Source organism: Tursiops truncatus, unplaced genomic scaffold (genome assembly GCF_011762595.2).
Source record: "Tursiops truncatus isolate mTurTru1 unplaced genomic scaffold, mTurTru1.mat.Y mat_scaffold_89_arrow_ctg1, whole genome shotgun sequence".
Taxonomy (NCBI): Eukaryota; Metazoa; Chordata; class Mammalia; order Artiodactyla; family Delphinidae; genus Tursiops; species Tursiops truncatus.
The window spans coordinates 26,297-40,577 of NW_022983451.1; the positions used below are offsets into that span (position 1 = coordinate 26,297).

The 14,281-nt window shown below is 43.5% G+C and overlaps 2 long non-coding RNA genes across 2 annotated transcripts; both read right to left on the reverse strand.

Moving 5' to 3' along the window:
- Window positions 1-2,084: 2,084 nt before the first annotated feature.
- Window positions 2,085-5,231, reverse strand: LOC141277796 (uncharacterized). Its single transcript, XR_012329646.1, has 3 exons — window positions 5,198-5,231; window positions 3,615-3,700; window positions 2,085-2,118 (listed from the first exon to the last, which is right to left on the reverse strand). It is a non-coding gene; the product is annotated as an uncharacterized lncRNA (long non-coding RNA).
- Window positions 5,232-6,799: 1,568 nt separating this feature from the next.
- LOC141277795 (uncharacterized) lies at window positions 6,800-13,173 on the reverse strand. Its single transcript, XR_012329644.1, has 3 exons — window positions 13,111-13,173; window positions 8,364-8,449; window positions 6,800-6,869 (listed from the first exon to the last, which is right to left on the reverse strand). It is a non-coding gene; the product is annotated as an uncharacterized lncRNA (long non-coding RNA).
- Between the last annotated feature and the right edge of the window lie 1,108 nt (window positions 13,174-14,281).

Below are 14,281 nucleotides of genomic sequence, written 5' to 3' on the forward strand. Positions count from 1 at the left end.
CCAAAAAGGGCGTATGCGTTTTTTCCTGAATATATTCAGGAAAAAACGCATACGCCCTTTTTGGCCAACCAAGCAAGCTTGCAAAGGAAATCTGCACTACAATGAAGTCTCACTTCCCCCCGGTCAAAAGGGCCATCTGAAAAAAGTGTAAAATCCAGAAAGGCAGGACAGGCCATGGAGAACTGGGAGCCTTGTTATGCTGATGGGCGGGATGTAAATTGCCAACAGACACTCGGGAGAAGTGTATGGTGTTTCCTGAAACATCTAAAAAACAAAGCAACAGAGCCTAGGGCACTTCCACTTATGGTCCTATAGCTTAGGGAAATTAAAATCAAAAAGACACAGCCACCCCAAAGTTTGGGACGCCTCTGTTTACAAGAACCTCGTTTACCGTACAAGTTCAATATCACAGAAAGTGAAAAATGGATAAAGAACTTGTGGTACTTACGTACAATGCAGTATCACTCAGCAATGAAATCTATGTCATCAGGCCCGTAGCAGCATAATGAGTGGATTCAGGTACGATGATTCTAACTGAAATAAGTCACACAGAAAAAGAAACATCATAAGATATCACTAATACACGGAATGTAAACTTGGCTACACAGGAACTGAATTCCAAAACAGAACAGGGTCTCAAATTTAGAAAACCAACTTATGCTTGCTTAAGGGGAAAGGTGAGTTGGGGTGCTGCATAAAACCAGAGATTGAAATGAGCACAGATAAAGTTCCTTAAGCCAAATATGGAATAGACAAGAGCTACTCCTTGCTCAACGAAATGGACTCAACACCGCATATTAAACGCCTAAGAATGTACCTGACTAGTAAGTATCTTAAAACCTATGGATTGCTATGTCTCCGAAAGAGAATCAAGCCTGTGTACAGGGGCATAAACGCAGCAGTGATAGGATTGGAGAGGTTCGGTGAGCAAATGAAGACCCTTTGAAGTCATATTGCATGGTACCCATTCCACGGGTCTCAACTCTCCAGGTTTAAGGTATTCTTCCTTCAGCTAAAACATGCATGTGGAACCCAGAGTATGATCAACCATGTGAATGGGAGACGTGTTCAAATATGTCTCAGTTTTCCTCCCCTGGTACTCGGGTGCAACATTCCAGACGCTTTACTAACACTCTCCCCACTTGGAGAGTCAGTCCCTTTAACCTCCTGTTTGGCCCAGTTTGCAATTTCTGCGGAAGATGAACAGGAATAGCGAGAACCAATGAGAGACTAGCTGGAGGTGTCTGGACGGGCAAATTTAACTCTCATTTCCCACCAGGAAGAGGAATTAACCAAAGGCTCAGCGTGCCGTGCCGGAACCAGATTAGGGCCTGAAGCCATCCTGCGGTGTTGCGGCCAGCTCACAAGAAAGTGAGTTGAAGAAAGGAGCTCAGGGGCACTGTAATTCACAAACCTGCAGAGTTATAAATGACAGCTATCGTCCAAAAATATACTGAAGTAAGGCTGCCAAGAGGACTTGAAAGCGGGGCAGAATTGCAGGAAACCGATTTCAGGAGGTAGACTGGAATTGCATTGAAAGCATAGGAAAAGAGGCAGAACGTCCACAATGATGCACTTGGCCAAAAAGGGCGTATGCGTTTTTTCCTGAATATATTCAGGAAAAAACGCATACGCCCTTTTTGGCCAACCAAGCAAGCTTGCAAAGGAAATCTGCACTACAATGAAGTCTCACTTCCCCCCGGTCAAAAGGGCCATCTGAAAAAAGTGTAAAATCCAGAAAGGCAGGACAGGCCATGGAGAACTGGGAGCCTTGTTATGCTGATGGGCGGGATGTAAATTGCCAACAGACACTCGGGAGAAGTGTATGGTGTTTCCTGAAACATCTAAAAAACAAAGCAACAGAGCCTAGGGCACTTCCACTTATGGTCCTATAGCTTAGGGAAATTAAAATCAAAAAGACACAGCCACCCCAAAGTTTGGGACGCCTCTGTTTACAAGAACCTCGTTTACAGTACAAGTTCAACTATCAGCAGAAAGTGAAAAATGGATAAAGAACTTGTGGTATTTACTTACAAATGCAAGTATCACTCAGCAATGAAATCTATGTCATCAGGCCCGTAGCAGCACAATGAGTGGATTCAGGTATGATGATTCTAACTGAAATAAGTCACACAGAAAAAGAAACATCATAAGATATCAGTAATACACGGAATGTAAACTTGGCTACACAGGAACTGAATTCCAAAACAGAACAGGGTCTCAAATTTAGAAAACCAACTTATGCTTGCTTAAGGGGAAAGGTGAGTTGGGGTGCTGCATAAAACCAGAGATTGAAATGAGCACAGATAAAGTTCCTTAAGCCAAATATGGAATAGACAAGAGCTACTCCTTGCTCAACGAAATGGACTCAACACCGCATATTAAACGCCTAAGAATGTACCTGACTAGTAAGTATCTTAAAACCTATGGATTGCTATGTCTCCGAAAGAGAATCAAGCATGTGTACAGGGGCATAAACGCAGCAGTGATAGGATTGGAGAGGTTCGGTGAGCAAATGAAGACCCTTTGAAGTCATATTGCATGGTACCCATTCCACGGGTTTCAACTACTCCAGGTTTAAGGTATTCTTCCTTCAGCTAAAACATGCATGTGGAACCCTAGAGTATGATCAACCATGTGATCGGGAGACGTGTTCAAATATGTCTCAGTTTTCGTACCCTGGTACTCGGGTGCAACATTCCAGACGCTTTACTAACACTCTCCCCACTTGGAGAGTCAGTCCCTTTAACCTCCTGTTTGGCCCAGTTTGCAATTTCTGCGGAAGATGAACAGGAATAGCGAGAACCAATGAGAGACTAGCTGGAGGTGTCTGGACGGGCAAATTTAACTCTCATTTCCCACCAGGAAGAGGAATTAACCAAAGGCTCAGCGTGCCGTGCCGGAACCAGATTAGGGCCTGAAGCCATCCTGCGGTGTTGCGGCCAGCTCACAAGAAAGCGAGTTGAAGAAAGGAGCTCAGGGGCACTGTAATTCACAAACCTGCAGAGTTATAAATGACAGCTATCGTCCAAAAATATACTGAAGTAAGGCTGCCAAGAGGACTTGAAAGCGGGGCAGAATTGCAGGAAACCGATTTCAGGAGGTAGACTGGAATTGCATTGAAAGCATAGGAAAAGAGGCAGAACGTCCACAATGATGCACTTGGCCAAAAAGGGCGTATGCGTTTTTTCCTGAATATATTCAGGAAAAAACGCATACGCCCTTTTTGGCCAACCAAGCAAGCTTGCAAAGGAAATCTGCACTACAATGAAGTCTCACTTCCCCCCGGTCAAAAGGGCCATCTGAAAAAAGTGTAAAATCCAGAAAGGCAGGACAGGCCATGGAGAACTGGGAGCCTTGTTATGCTGATGGGCGGGATGTAAATTGCCAACAGACACTCGGGAGAAGTGTATGGTGTTTCCTGAAACATCTAAAAAACAAAGCAACAGAGCCTAGGGCACTTCCACTTATGGTCCTATAGCTTAGGGAAATTAAAATCAAAAAGACACAGCCACCCCAAAGTTTGGGACGCCTCTGTTTACAAGAACCTCGTTTACCGTACAAGTTCAATATCACAGAAAGTGAAAAATGGATAAAGAACTTGTGGTACTTACGTACAATGCAGTATCACTCAGCAATGAAATCTATGTCATCAGGCCCGTAGCAGCATAATGAGTGGATTCAGGTACGATGATTCTAACTGAAATAAGTCACACAGAAAAAGAAACATCATAAGATATCACTAATACACGGAATGTAAACTTGGCTACACAGGAACTGAATTCCAAAACAGAACAGGGTCTCAAATTTAGAAAACCAACTTATGCTTGCTTAAGGGGAAAGGTGAGTTGGGGTGCTGCATAAAACCAGAGATTGAAATGAGCACAGATAAAGTTCCTTAAGCCAAATATGGAATAGACAAGAGCTACTCCTTGCTCAACGAAATGGACTCAACACCCCATATTAAACGCCTAAGAATGTACCTGACTAGTAAGTATCTTAAAACCTATGGATTGCTATGTCTCCAAAAGAGAATCAAGCATGTGTACAGGGGCATAAACGCAGCAGTGATAGGATTGGAGAGGTTCGGTGAGCAAATGAAGACCCTTTGAAGTCATATTGCATGGTACCCATTCCACGGGTCTCAACTCTCCAGGTTTAAGGTATTCTTCCTTCAGCTAAAACATGCATGTGGAACCCAGAGTATGATCAACCAGTGTGAATCGGGAGACGTGTTCAAATATGTCTCAGTTTTCCTACCCTGGTACTCGGGTGCAACATTCCAGACGCTTTACTAACACTCTCCCCACTTGGAGAGTCAGCGCCTTTAACCTCCTGTTTGGCCCAGTTTGCAATTTCTGCGGAAGATGAACAGGAATAGCGAGAACCAATGAGAGACTAGCTGGAGGTGTCTGGACGGGCAAATTTAACTCTCATTTCCCACCAGGAAGAGGAAATTAACCAAAGGCTCAGCGTGCCGTGCCGGAACCAGATTAGGGCCTGAAGCCATCCTGCGGTGTTGCGGCCAGCTCACAAGAAAGCGAGTTGAAGAAAGGAGCTCAGGGGCACTGTAATTCACAAACCTGCAGAGTTATAAATGACAGCTATCGTCCAAAAATATACTGAAGTAAGGCTGCCAAGAGGACTTGAAAGCGGGGCAGAATTGCAGGAAACCGATTTCAGGAGGTAGACTGGAATTGCATTGAAAGCATAGGAAAAGAGGCAGAACGTCCACAATGATGCACTTGGCCAAAAAGGGCGTATGCGTTTTTTCCTGAATATATTCAGGAAAAAACGCATACGCCCTTTTTGGCCAACCAAGCAAGCTTGCAAAGGAAATCTGCACTACAATGAAGTCTCACTTCCCCCCGGTCAAAAGGGCCATCTGAAAAAAGTGTAAAATCCAGAAAGGCAGGACAGGCCATGGAGAACTGGGAGCCTTGTTATGCTGATGGGCGGGATGTAAATTGCCAACAGACACTCGGGAGAAGTGTATGGTGTTTCCTGAAACATCTAAAAAACAAAGCAACAGAGCCTAGGGCACTTCCACTTATGGTCCTATAGCTTAGGGAAATTAAAATCAAAAAGACACAGCCACCCCAAAGTTTGGGACGCCTCTGTTTACAAGAACCTCGTTTACAGTACAAGTTCAATATCACAGAAAGTGAAAAATGGATAAAGAACTTGTGGTACTTACGTACAATGCAGTATCACTCAGCAATGAAATCTATGTCATCAGGCCCGTAGCAGCATAATGAGTGGATTCAGGTATGATGATTCTAACTGAAATAAGTCACACAGAAAAAGAAACATCATAAGATATCAGTAATACACGGAATGTAAACTTGGCTACACAGGAACTGAATTACAGAACAGAACAGGGTCTCAAATTTAGAAAACCAACTTATGCTTGCTTAAGGGGAAAGGTGAGTTGGGGTGCTGCATAAAACCAGAGATTGAAATGAGCACAGATAAAGTTCCTTAAGCCAAATATGGAATAGACAAGAGCTACTCCTTGCTCAACGAAATGGACTCAACACCCCATATTAAACGCCTAAGAATGTACCTGACTAGTAAGTATCTTAAAACCTATGGATTGCTATGTCTCCGAAAGAGAATCAAGCATGTGTACAGGGGCATAAACGCAGCAGTGATAGGATTGGAGAGGTTCGGTGAGCAAATGAAGACCCTTTGAAGTCATATTGCATGGTACCCATTCCACGGGTCTCAACTACTCCAGGTTTAAGGTATTCTTCCTTCAGCTAAAACATGCATGTGGAACCCAGAGTATGATCAACCAGTGTGAATCGGGAGACGTGTTCAAATATGTCTCAGTTTTCCTACCCTGGTACTCGGGTGCAACATTCCAGACGCTTTACTAACACTCTCCCCACTTGGAGAGTCAGTCGCCTTTAACCTCCTGTTTGGCCCAGTTTGCAATTTCTGCGGAAGATGAACAGGAATAGGGAGAACCAATGAGAGACTAGCTGGAGGTGTCTGGACGGGCAAATTTAACTCTCATTTCCCACCAGGAAGAGGAAATAACCAAAGGCTCAGCGTGCCGTGCCGGAACCAGATTAGGGCCTGAAGCCATCCTGCGGTGTTGCGGCCAGCTCACAAGAAAGCGAGTTGAAGAAAGGAGCTCAGGGGCACTGTAATTCACAAACCTGCAGAGTTATAAATGACAGCTATCGTCCAAAAATATACTGAAGTAAGGCTGCCAAGAGGACTTGAAAGCGGGGCAGAATTGCAGGAAACCGATTTCAGGAGGTAGACTGGAATTGCATTGAAAGCATAGGAAAAGAGGCAGAACGTCCACAATGATGCACTTGGCCAAAAAGGGCGTATGCGTTTTTTCCTGAATATATTCAGGAAAAAACGCATACGCCCTTTTTGGCCAACCAAGCAAACTTGCAAAGGAAATCTGCACTACAATGAAGTCTCACGTCCCCCCGGTCAAAAGGGCCATCTGAAAAAAGTGTAAAATCCAGAAAGGCAGGACAGGCCATGGAGAACTGGGAGCCTTGTTATGCTGATGGGCGGGATGTAAATTGCCAACAGACACTCGGGAGAAGTGTATGGTGTTTCCTGAAACATCTAAAAAACAAAGCAACAGAGCCTAGGGCACTTCCACTTATGGTCCTATAGCTTAGGGAAATTAAAATCAAAAAGACACAGCCACCCCAAAGTTTGGGACGCCTCTGTTTACAAGAACCTCGTTTACAGTACAAGTTCAACTATCGCAGAAAGTGAAAAATGGATAAAGAAGTTGTGGTACTTACTTACAAATGCGATATCACTCAGCAATGAAATCTATGTCATCAGGCCCTTAGCAGCACAATGAGTGGATTCAGGTATGATGATTCTAACTGAAATAAGTCACACAGAAAAAGAAACATCATAAGATATCAGTAATACACGGAATGTAAACTTGGCTACACAGGAACTGAATTACAGAACAGAACAGGGTCTCAAATTTAGAAAACCAACTTATGCTTGCTTAAGGGGAAAGGTGAGTTGGGGTGCTGCATAAAACCAGAGATTGAAATGAGCACAGATAAAGTTCCTTAAGCCAAATATGGAATAGACAAGAGCTACTCCTTGCTCAACGAAATGGACTCAACACCGCATATTAAACGCCTAAGAATGTACCTGACTAGTAAGTATCTTAAAACCTATGGATTGCTATGTCTCCGAAAGAGAATCAAGCATGTGTACAGGGGCATAAACGCAGCAGTGATAGGATTGGAGAGGTTCGGTGAGCAAATGAAGACCCTTTGAAGTCATATTGCATGGTACCCATTCCACGGGTCTCAACTCTGCAGGTTTAAGGTATTCTTCCTTCAGCTAAAACATGCATGTGGAACCCAGAGTATGATCAACCGTGTGAATGGGAGACGTGTTCAAATATGTCTCAGTTTTCGTCCCCTGGTACTCGGGTGCAACATTCCAGACGCTTTACTAACACTCTCCCCACTTGGAGAGTCAGTCCCTTTAACCTCCTGTTTGGCCCAGTTTGCAATTTCTGCGGAAGATGAACAGGAATAGCGAGAACCAATGAGAGACTAGCTGGAGGTGTCTGGACGGGCAAATTTAACTCTCATTTCCCACCAGGAAGAGGAATTAACCAAAGGCTCAGCGTGCCGTGCCGGAACCAGATTAGGGCCTGAAGCCATCCTGCGGTGTTGCGGCCAGCTCACAAGAAAGCGAGTTGAAGAAAGGAGCTCAGGGGCACTGTAATTCACAAACCTGCAGAGTTATAAATGACAGCTATCGTCCAAAAATATACTGAAGTAAGGCTGCCAAGAGGACTTGAAAGCGGGGCAGAATTGCAGGAAACCGATTTCAGGAGGTAGACTGGAATTGCATTGAAAGCATAGGAAAAGAGGCAGAACGTCCACAATGATGCACTTGGCCAAAAAGGGCGTATGCGTTTTTTCCTGAATATATTCAGGAAAAAACGCATACGCCCTTTTTGGCCAACCAAGCAAGCTTGCAAAGGAAATCTGCACTACAATGAAGTCTCACTTCCCCCCGGTCAAAAGGGCCATCTGAAAAAAGTGTAAAATCCAGAAAGGCAGGACAGGCCATGGAGAACTGGGAGCCTTGTTATGCTGATGGGCGGGATGTAAATTGCCAACAGACACTCGGGAGAAGTGTATGGTGTTTCCTGAAACATCTAAAAAACAAAGCAACAGAGCCTAGGGCACTTCCACTTATGGTCCTATAGCTTAGGGAAATTAAAATCAAAAAGACACAGCCACCCCAAAGTTTGGGACGCCTCTGTTTACAAGAACCTCGTTTACCGTACAAGTTCAATATCACAGAAAGTGAAAAATGGATAAAGAACTTGTGGTACTTACGTACAATGCAGTATCACTCAGCAATGAAATCTATGTCATCAGGCCCGTAGCAGCATAATGAGTGGATTCAGGTACGATGATTCTAACTGAAATAAGTCACACAGAAAAAGAAACATCATAAGATATCACTAATACACGGAATGTAAACTTGGCTACACAGGAACTGAATTCCAAAACAGAACAGGGTCTCAAATTTAGAAAACCAACTTATGCTTGCTTAAGGGGAAAGGTGAGTTGGGGTGCTGCATAAAACCAGAGATTGAAATGAGCACAGATAAAGTTCCTTAAGCCAAATATGGAATAGACAAGAGCTACTCCTTGCTCAACGAAATGGACTCAACACCCCATATTAAACGCCTAAGAATGTACCTGACTAGTAAGTATCTTAAAACCTATGGATTGCTATGTCTCCGAAAGAGAATCAAGCAGTGTGTACAGGGGCATAAACGCAGCAGTGATAGGATTGGAGAGGTTCGGTGAGCAAATGAAGACCCTTTAAAGTCATATTGCATGGTACCCATTCCACGGGTCTCAACTACCCAGGTTTAAGGTATTCTTCCTTCAGCTAAAACATGCATGTGGAACCCAGAGTATGATCAACCATGTGAATGGGAGACGTGTTCAAATATGTCTCAGTTTTCGTACCCTGGTACTCGGGTGCAACATTCCAGACGCTTTACTAACACTCTCCCCACTTGGAGAGTCAGCGCCTTTAACCTCCTGTTTGGCCCAGTTTGCAATTTCTGCGGAAGATGAACAGGAATAGGGAGAACCAATGAGAGACTAGCTGGAGGTGTCTGGACGGGCAAATTTAACTCTCATTTCCCACCAGGAAGAGGAAATAACCAAAGGCTCAGCGTGCCGTGCCGGAACCAGATTAGGGCCTGAAGCCATCCTGCGGTGTTGCGGCCAGCTCACAAGAAAGCGAGTTGAAGAAAGGAGCTCAGGGGCACTGTAATTCACAAACCTGCAGAGTTATAAATGACAGCTATCGTCCAAAAATATACTGAAGTAAGGCTGCCAAGAGGACTTGAAAGCGGGGCAGAATTGCAGGAAACCGATTTCAGGAGGTAGACTGGAATTGCATTGAAAGCATAGGAAAAGAGGCAGAACGTCCACAATGATGCACTTGGCCAAAAAGGGCGTATGCGTTTTTTCCTGAATATATTCAGGAAAAAACGCATACGCCCTTTTTGGCCAACCAAGCAAGCTTGCAAAGGAAATCTGCACTACAATGAAGTCTCACTTCCCCCCGGTCAAAAGGGCCATCTGAAAAAAGTGTAAAATCCAGAAAGGCAGGACAGGCCATGGAGAACTGGGAGCCTTGTTATGCTGATGGGCGGGATGTAAATTGCCAACAGACACTCGGGAGAAGTGTATGGTGTTTCCTGAAACATCTAAAAAACAAAGCAACAGAGCCTAGGGCACTTCCACTTATGGTCCTATAGCTTAGGGAAATTAAAATCAAAAAGACACAGCCACCCCAAAGTTTGGGACGCCTCTGTTTACAAGAACCTCGTTTACAGTACAAGTTCAATATCGCAGAAAGTGAAAAATGGATAAAGAACTTGTGGTACTTACATACAATGCAATATCACTCAGCAATGAAATCTATGTCATCAGGCCCGTAGCAGCATAATGAGTGGATTCAGGTATGATGATTCTAACTGAAATAAGTCACACAGAAAAAGAAACATCATAAGATATCACTAATACACGGAATGTAAACTTGGCTACACAGGAACTGAATTACAGAAACAGAACAGGGTCTCAAATTTAGAAAACCAACTTATGCTTGCTTAAGGGGAAAGGTGAGTTGGGGTGCTGCATAAAACCAGAGATTGAAATGAGCACAGATAAAGTTCCTTAAGCCAAATATGGAATAGACAAGAGCTACTCCTTGCTCAACGAAATGGACTCAACACCGCATATTAAACGCCTAAGAATGTACCTGACTAGTAAGTATCTTAAAACCTATGGATTGCTATGTCTCCGAAAGAGAATCAAGCATGTGTACAGGGGCATAAACGCAGCAGTGATAGGATTGGAGAGGTTCGGTGAGCAAATGAAGACCCTTTGAAGTCATATTGCATGGTACCCATTCCACGGGTCTCAACTCTCCAGGTTTAAGGTATTCTTCCTTCAGCTAAAACATGCATGTGGAACCCAGAGTATGATCAACCGTGTGAATGGGAGACGTGTTCAAATATGTCTCAGTTTTCGTACCCTGGTACTCGGGTGCAACATTCCAGACGCTTTACTAACACTCTCCCCGACTTGGAGAGTCAGTCGCCTTTAACCTCCTGTTTGGCCCAGTTTGCAATTTCTGCGGAAGATGAACAGGAATAGCGAGAACCAATGAGAGACTAGCTGGAGGTGTCTGGACGGGCAAATTTAACTCTCATTTCCCACCAGGAAGAGGAAATAACCAAAGGCTCAGCGTGCCGTGCCGGAACCAGATTAGGGCCTGAAGCCATCCTGCGGTGTTGCGGCCAGCTCACAAGAAAGCGAGTTGAAGAAAGGAGCTCAGGGGCACTGTAATTCACAAACCTGCAGTGTTATAAATGACAGCTATCGTCCAAAAATATACTGAAGTAAGGCTGCCAAGAGGACTTGAAAGCGGGGCAGAATTGCAGGAAACCGATTTCAGGAGGTAGACTGGAATTGCATTGAAAGCATAGGAAAAGAGGCAGAACGTCCACAATGATGCACTTGGCCAAAAAGGGCGTATGCGTTTTTTCCTGAATATATTCAGGAAAAAACGCATACGCCCTTTTTGGCCAACCAAGCAAGCTTGCAAAGGAAATCTGCACTACAATGAAGTCTCACTTCCCCCCGGTCAAAAGGGCCATCTGAAAAAAGTGTAAAATCCAGAAAGGCAGGACAGGCCATGGAGAACTGGGAGCCTTGTTATGCTGATGGGCGGGATGTAAATTGCCAACAGACACTCGGGAGAAGTGTATGGTGTTTCCTGAAACATCTAAAAAACAAAGCAACAGAGCCTAGGGCACTTCCACTTATGGTCCTATAGCTTAGGGAAATTAAAATCAAAAAGACACAGCCACCCCAAAGTTTGGGACGCCTCTGTTTACAAGAACCTCGTTTACAGTACAAGTTCAATATCGCAGAAAGTGAAAAATGGATAAAGAAGTTGTGGTACTTACGTACAATGCAATATCACTCAGCAATGAAATCTATGTCATCAGGCCCGTAGCAGCATAATGAGTGGATTCAGGTATGATGATTCTAACTGAAATAAGTCACACAGAAAAAGAAACATCATAAGATATCACTAATACACGGAATGTAAACTTGGCTACACAGGAACTGAATTACAAAACAGAACAGGGTCTCAAATTTAGAAAACCAACTTATGCTTGCTTAAGGGGAAAGGTGAGTTGGGGTGCTGCATAAAACCAGAGATTGAAATGAGCACAGATAAAGTTCCTTAAGCCAAATATGGAATAGACAAGAGCTACTCCTTGCTCAACGAAATGGACTCAACACCCATATTAAACGCCTAAGAATGTACCTGACTAGTAAGTATCTTAAAACCTATGGATTGCTATGTCTCCGAAAGAGAATCAAGCATGTGTACAGGGGCATAAACGCAGCAGTGATAGGATTGGAGAGGTTCGGTGAGCAAATGAAGACCCTTTGAAGTCATATTGCATGGTACCCATTCCACGGGTCTCAACTCTCCAGGTTTAAGGTATTCTTCCTTCAGCTAAAACATGCATGTGGAACCCAGAGTATGATCAACCGTGTGAATGGGAGACGTGTTCAAATATGTCTCAGTTTTCGTCCCCTGGTACTCGGGTGCAACATTCCAGACGCTTTACTAACACTCTCCCCACTTGGAGAGTCAGTCGCCTTTAACCTCCTGTTTGGCCCAGTTTGCAATTTCTGCGGAAGATGAACAGGAATAGGGAGAACCAATGAGAGACTAGCTGGAGGTGTCTGGACGGGCAAATTTAACTCTCATTTCCCACCAGGAAGAGGAATTAACCAAAGGCTCAGCGTGCCGTGCCGGAACCAGATTAGGGCCTGAAGCCATCCTGCGGTGTTGCGGCCAGCTCACAAGAAAGCGAGTTGAAGAAAGGAGCTCAGGGGCACTGTAATTCACAAACCTGCAGAGTTATAAATGACAGCTATCGTCCAAAAATATACTGAAGTAAGGCTGCCAAGAGGACTTGAAAGCGGGGCAGAATTGCAGGAAACCGATTTCAGGAGGTAGACTGGAATTGCATTGAAAGCATAGGAAAAGAGGCAGAACGTCCACAATGATGCACTTGGCCAAAAAGGGCGTATGCGTTTTTTCCTGAATATATTCAGGAAAAAACGCATACGCCCTTTTTGGCCAACCAAGCAAGCTTGCAAAGGAAATCTGCACTACAATGAAGTCTCACTTCCCCCCGGTCAAAAGGGCCATCTGAAAAAAGTGTAAAATCCAGAAAGGCAGGACAGGCCATGGAGAACTGGGAGCCTTGTTATGCTGATGGGCGGGATGTAAATTGCCAACAGACACTCGGGAGAAGTGTATGGTGTTTCCTGAAACATCTAAAAAACAAAGCAACAGAGCCTAGGGCACTTCCACTTATGGTCCTATAGCTTAGGGAAATTAAAATCAAAAAGACACAGCCACCCCAAAGTTTGGGACGGCTCTGTTTACAAGAACCTCGTTTACAGTACAAGTTCAACATGCAGAAAGTGAAAAATGGATAAAGAAGTTGTGGTACTTACGTACAAAGCAATATCACTCAGCAATGAAATCTATGTCATCAGGCCCGTAGCAGCATAATGAGTGGATTCAGGTACGATGATTCTAACTGAAATAAGTCACACAGAAAAAGAAACATCATAAGATATCACTAATACACGGAATGTGAACTTGGCTACACATGAACTGAATTACAAAACAGAACAGGGTCTCAAGTTTAGAAAACCAACTTATGCTTGCTTAAGGGGGAAGGTGAGTTGGGGTGCTGCATAAAAGCAGAGTTTGAAATTAGCACAGATACCGTTCCATAAGCCAAATATGTAATAGACAAGACCTACCCCTTGCTCAACAAAATGGACTCAACAATGAAGTATCACCTCACACCTGGTAGCATGGGCATCATCAGAAATTCTACAAACAAAAAATGCTGGAAAGGGTGTGGAGAAAAGGAACCCTCTTCCACTATTGTTGGGAATATAAATTGATACAGTCACTATGGAGAACAATATGGAATTTCTTAAGAAACTAACAATAGAATTACCATATGATACAGCAATCCCAGTACTGGACATATACCCAGACAAAACCATAAATCAAAAAGAGTCATTCACCGCAATGTTCATTGCATCACTATTTACAATATCGAGGTAATGGAAGCAACCTAAATGCCCACAGACAGACGAATGCATAAAGCTGTGGTACATATATAAAATGGAATATTACTAAGCCATGAAAAGGAATGAAATTGGGTCATTTGTAGAGACGTCGATGGATCTAGAGACTGTCATACAGAGTGAAGTAAGTCAGAAAGAGAAAAACAAATCTTGTATATTCATGCATATATGTGGAACCTAGAAAAACTGTACAGATTAACCATTTTGCAAGGCATAAATAGAGCAACAGATGTAGACAACAAACGTATGGACAACAAGGGGGGAAAGCTGTTGGGGGGGTGGTGGTGGGAGGAGTTGAGAGACTGGGATTGGCATGTATACATTTATATGTATAAAATAGATAACCAATAAGAACCTGCTGTATAAAAATATAAAATAAAATTCAAAATTAAAAAGAAATAAAATTTAAAAAATAAAACAGAAAAAACAATTATTCCCTGCACATACATGTATTTATATGAATAAATTATTTCCATGCTTATATCTGTAAATACAAAAAAGAGGAATAAAATCTACCTTGAACC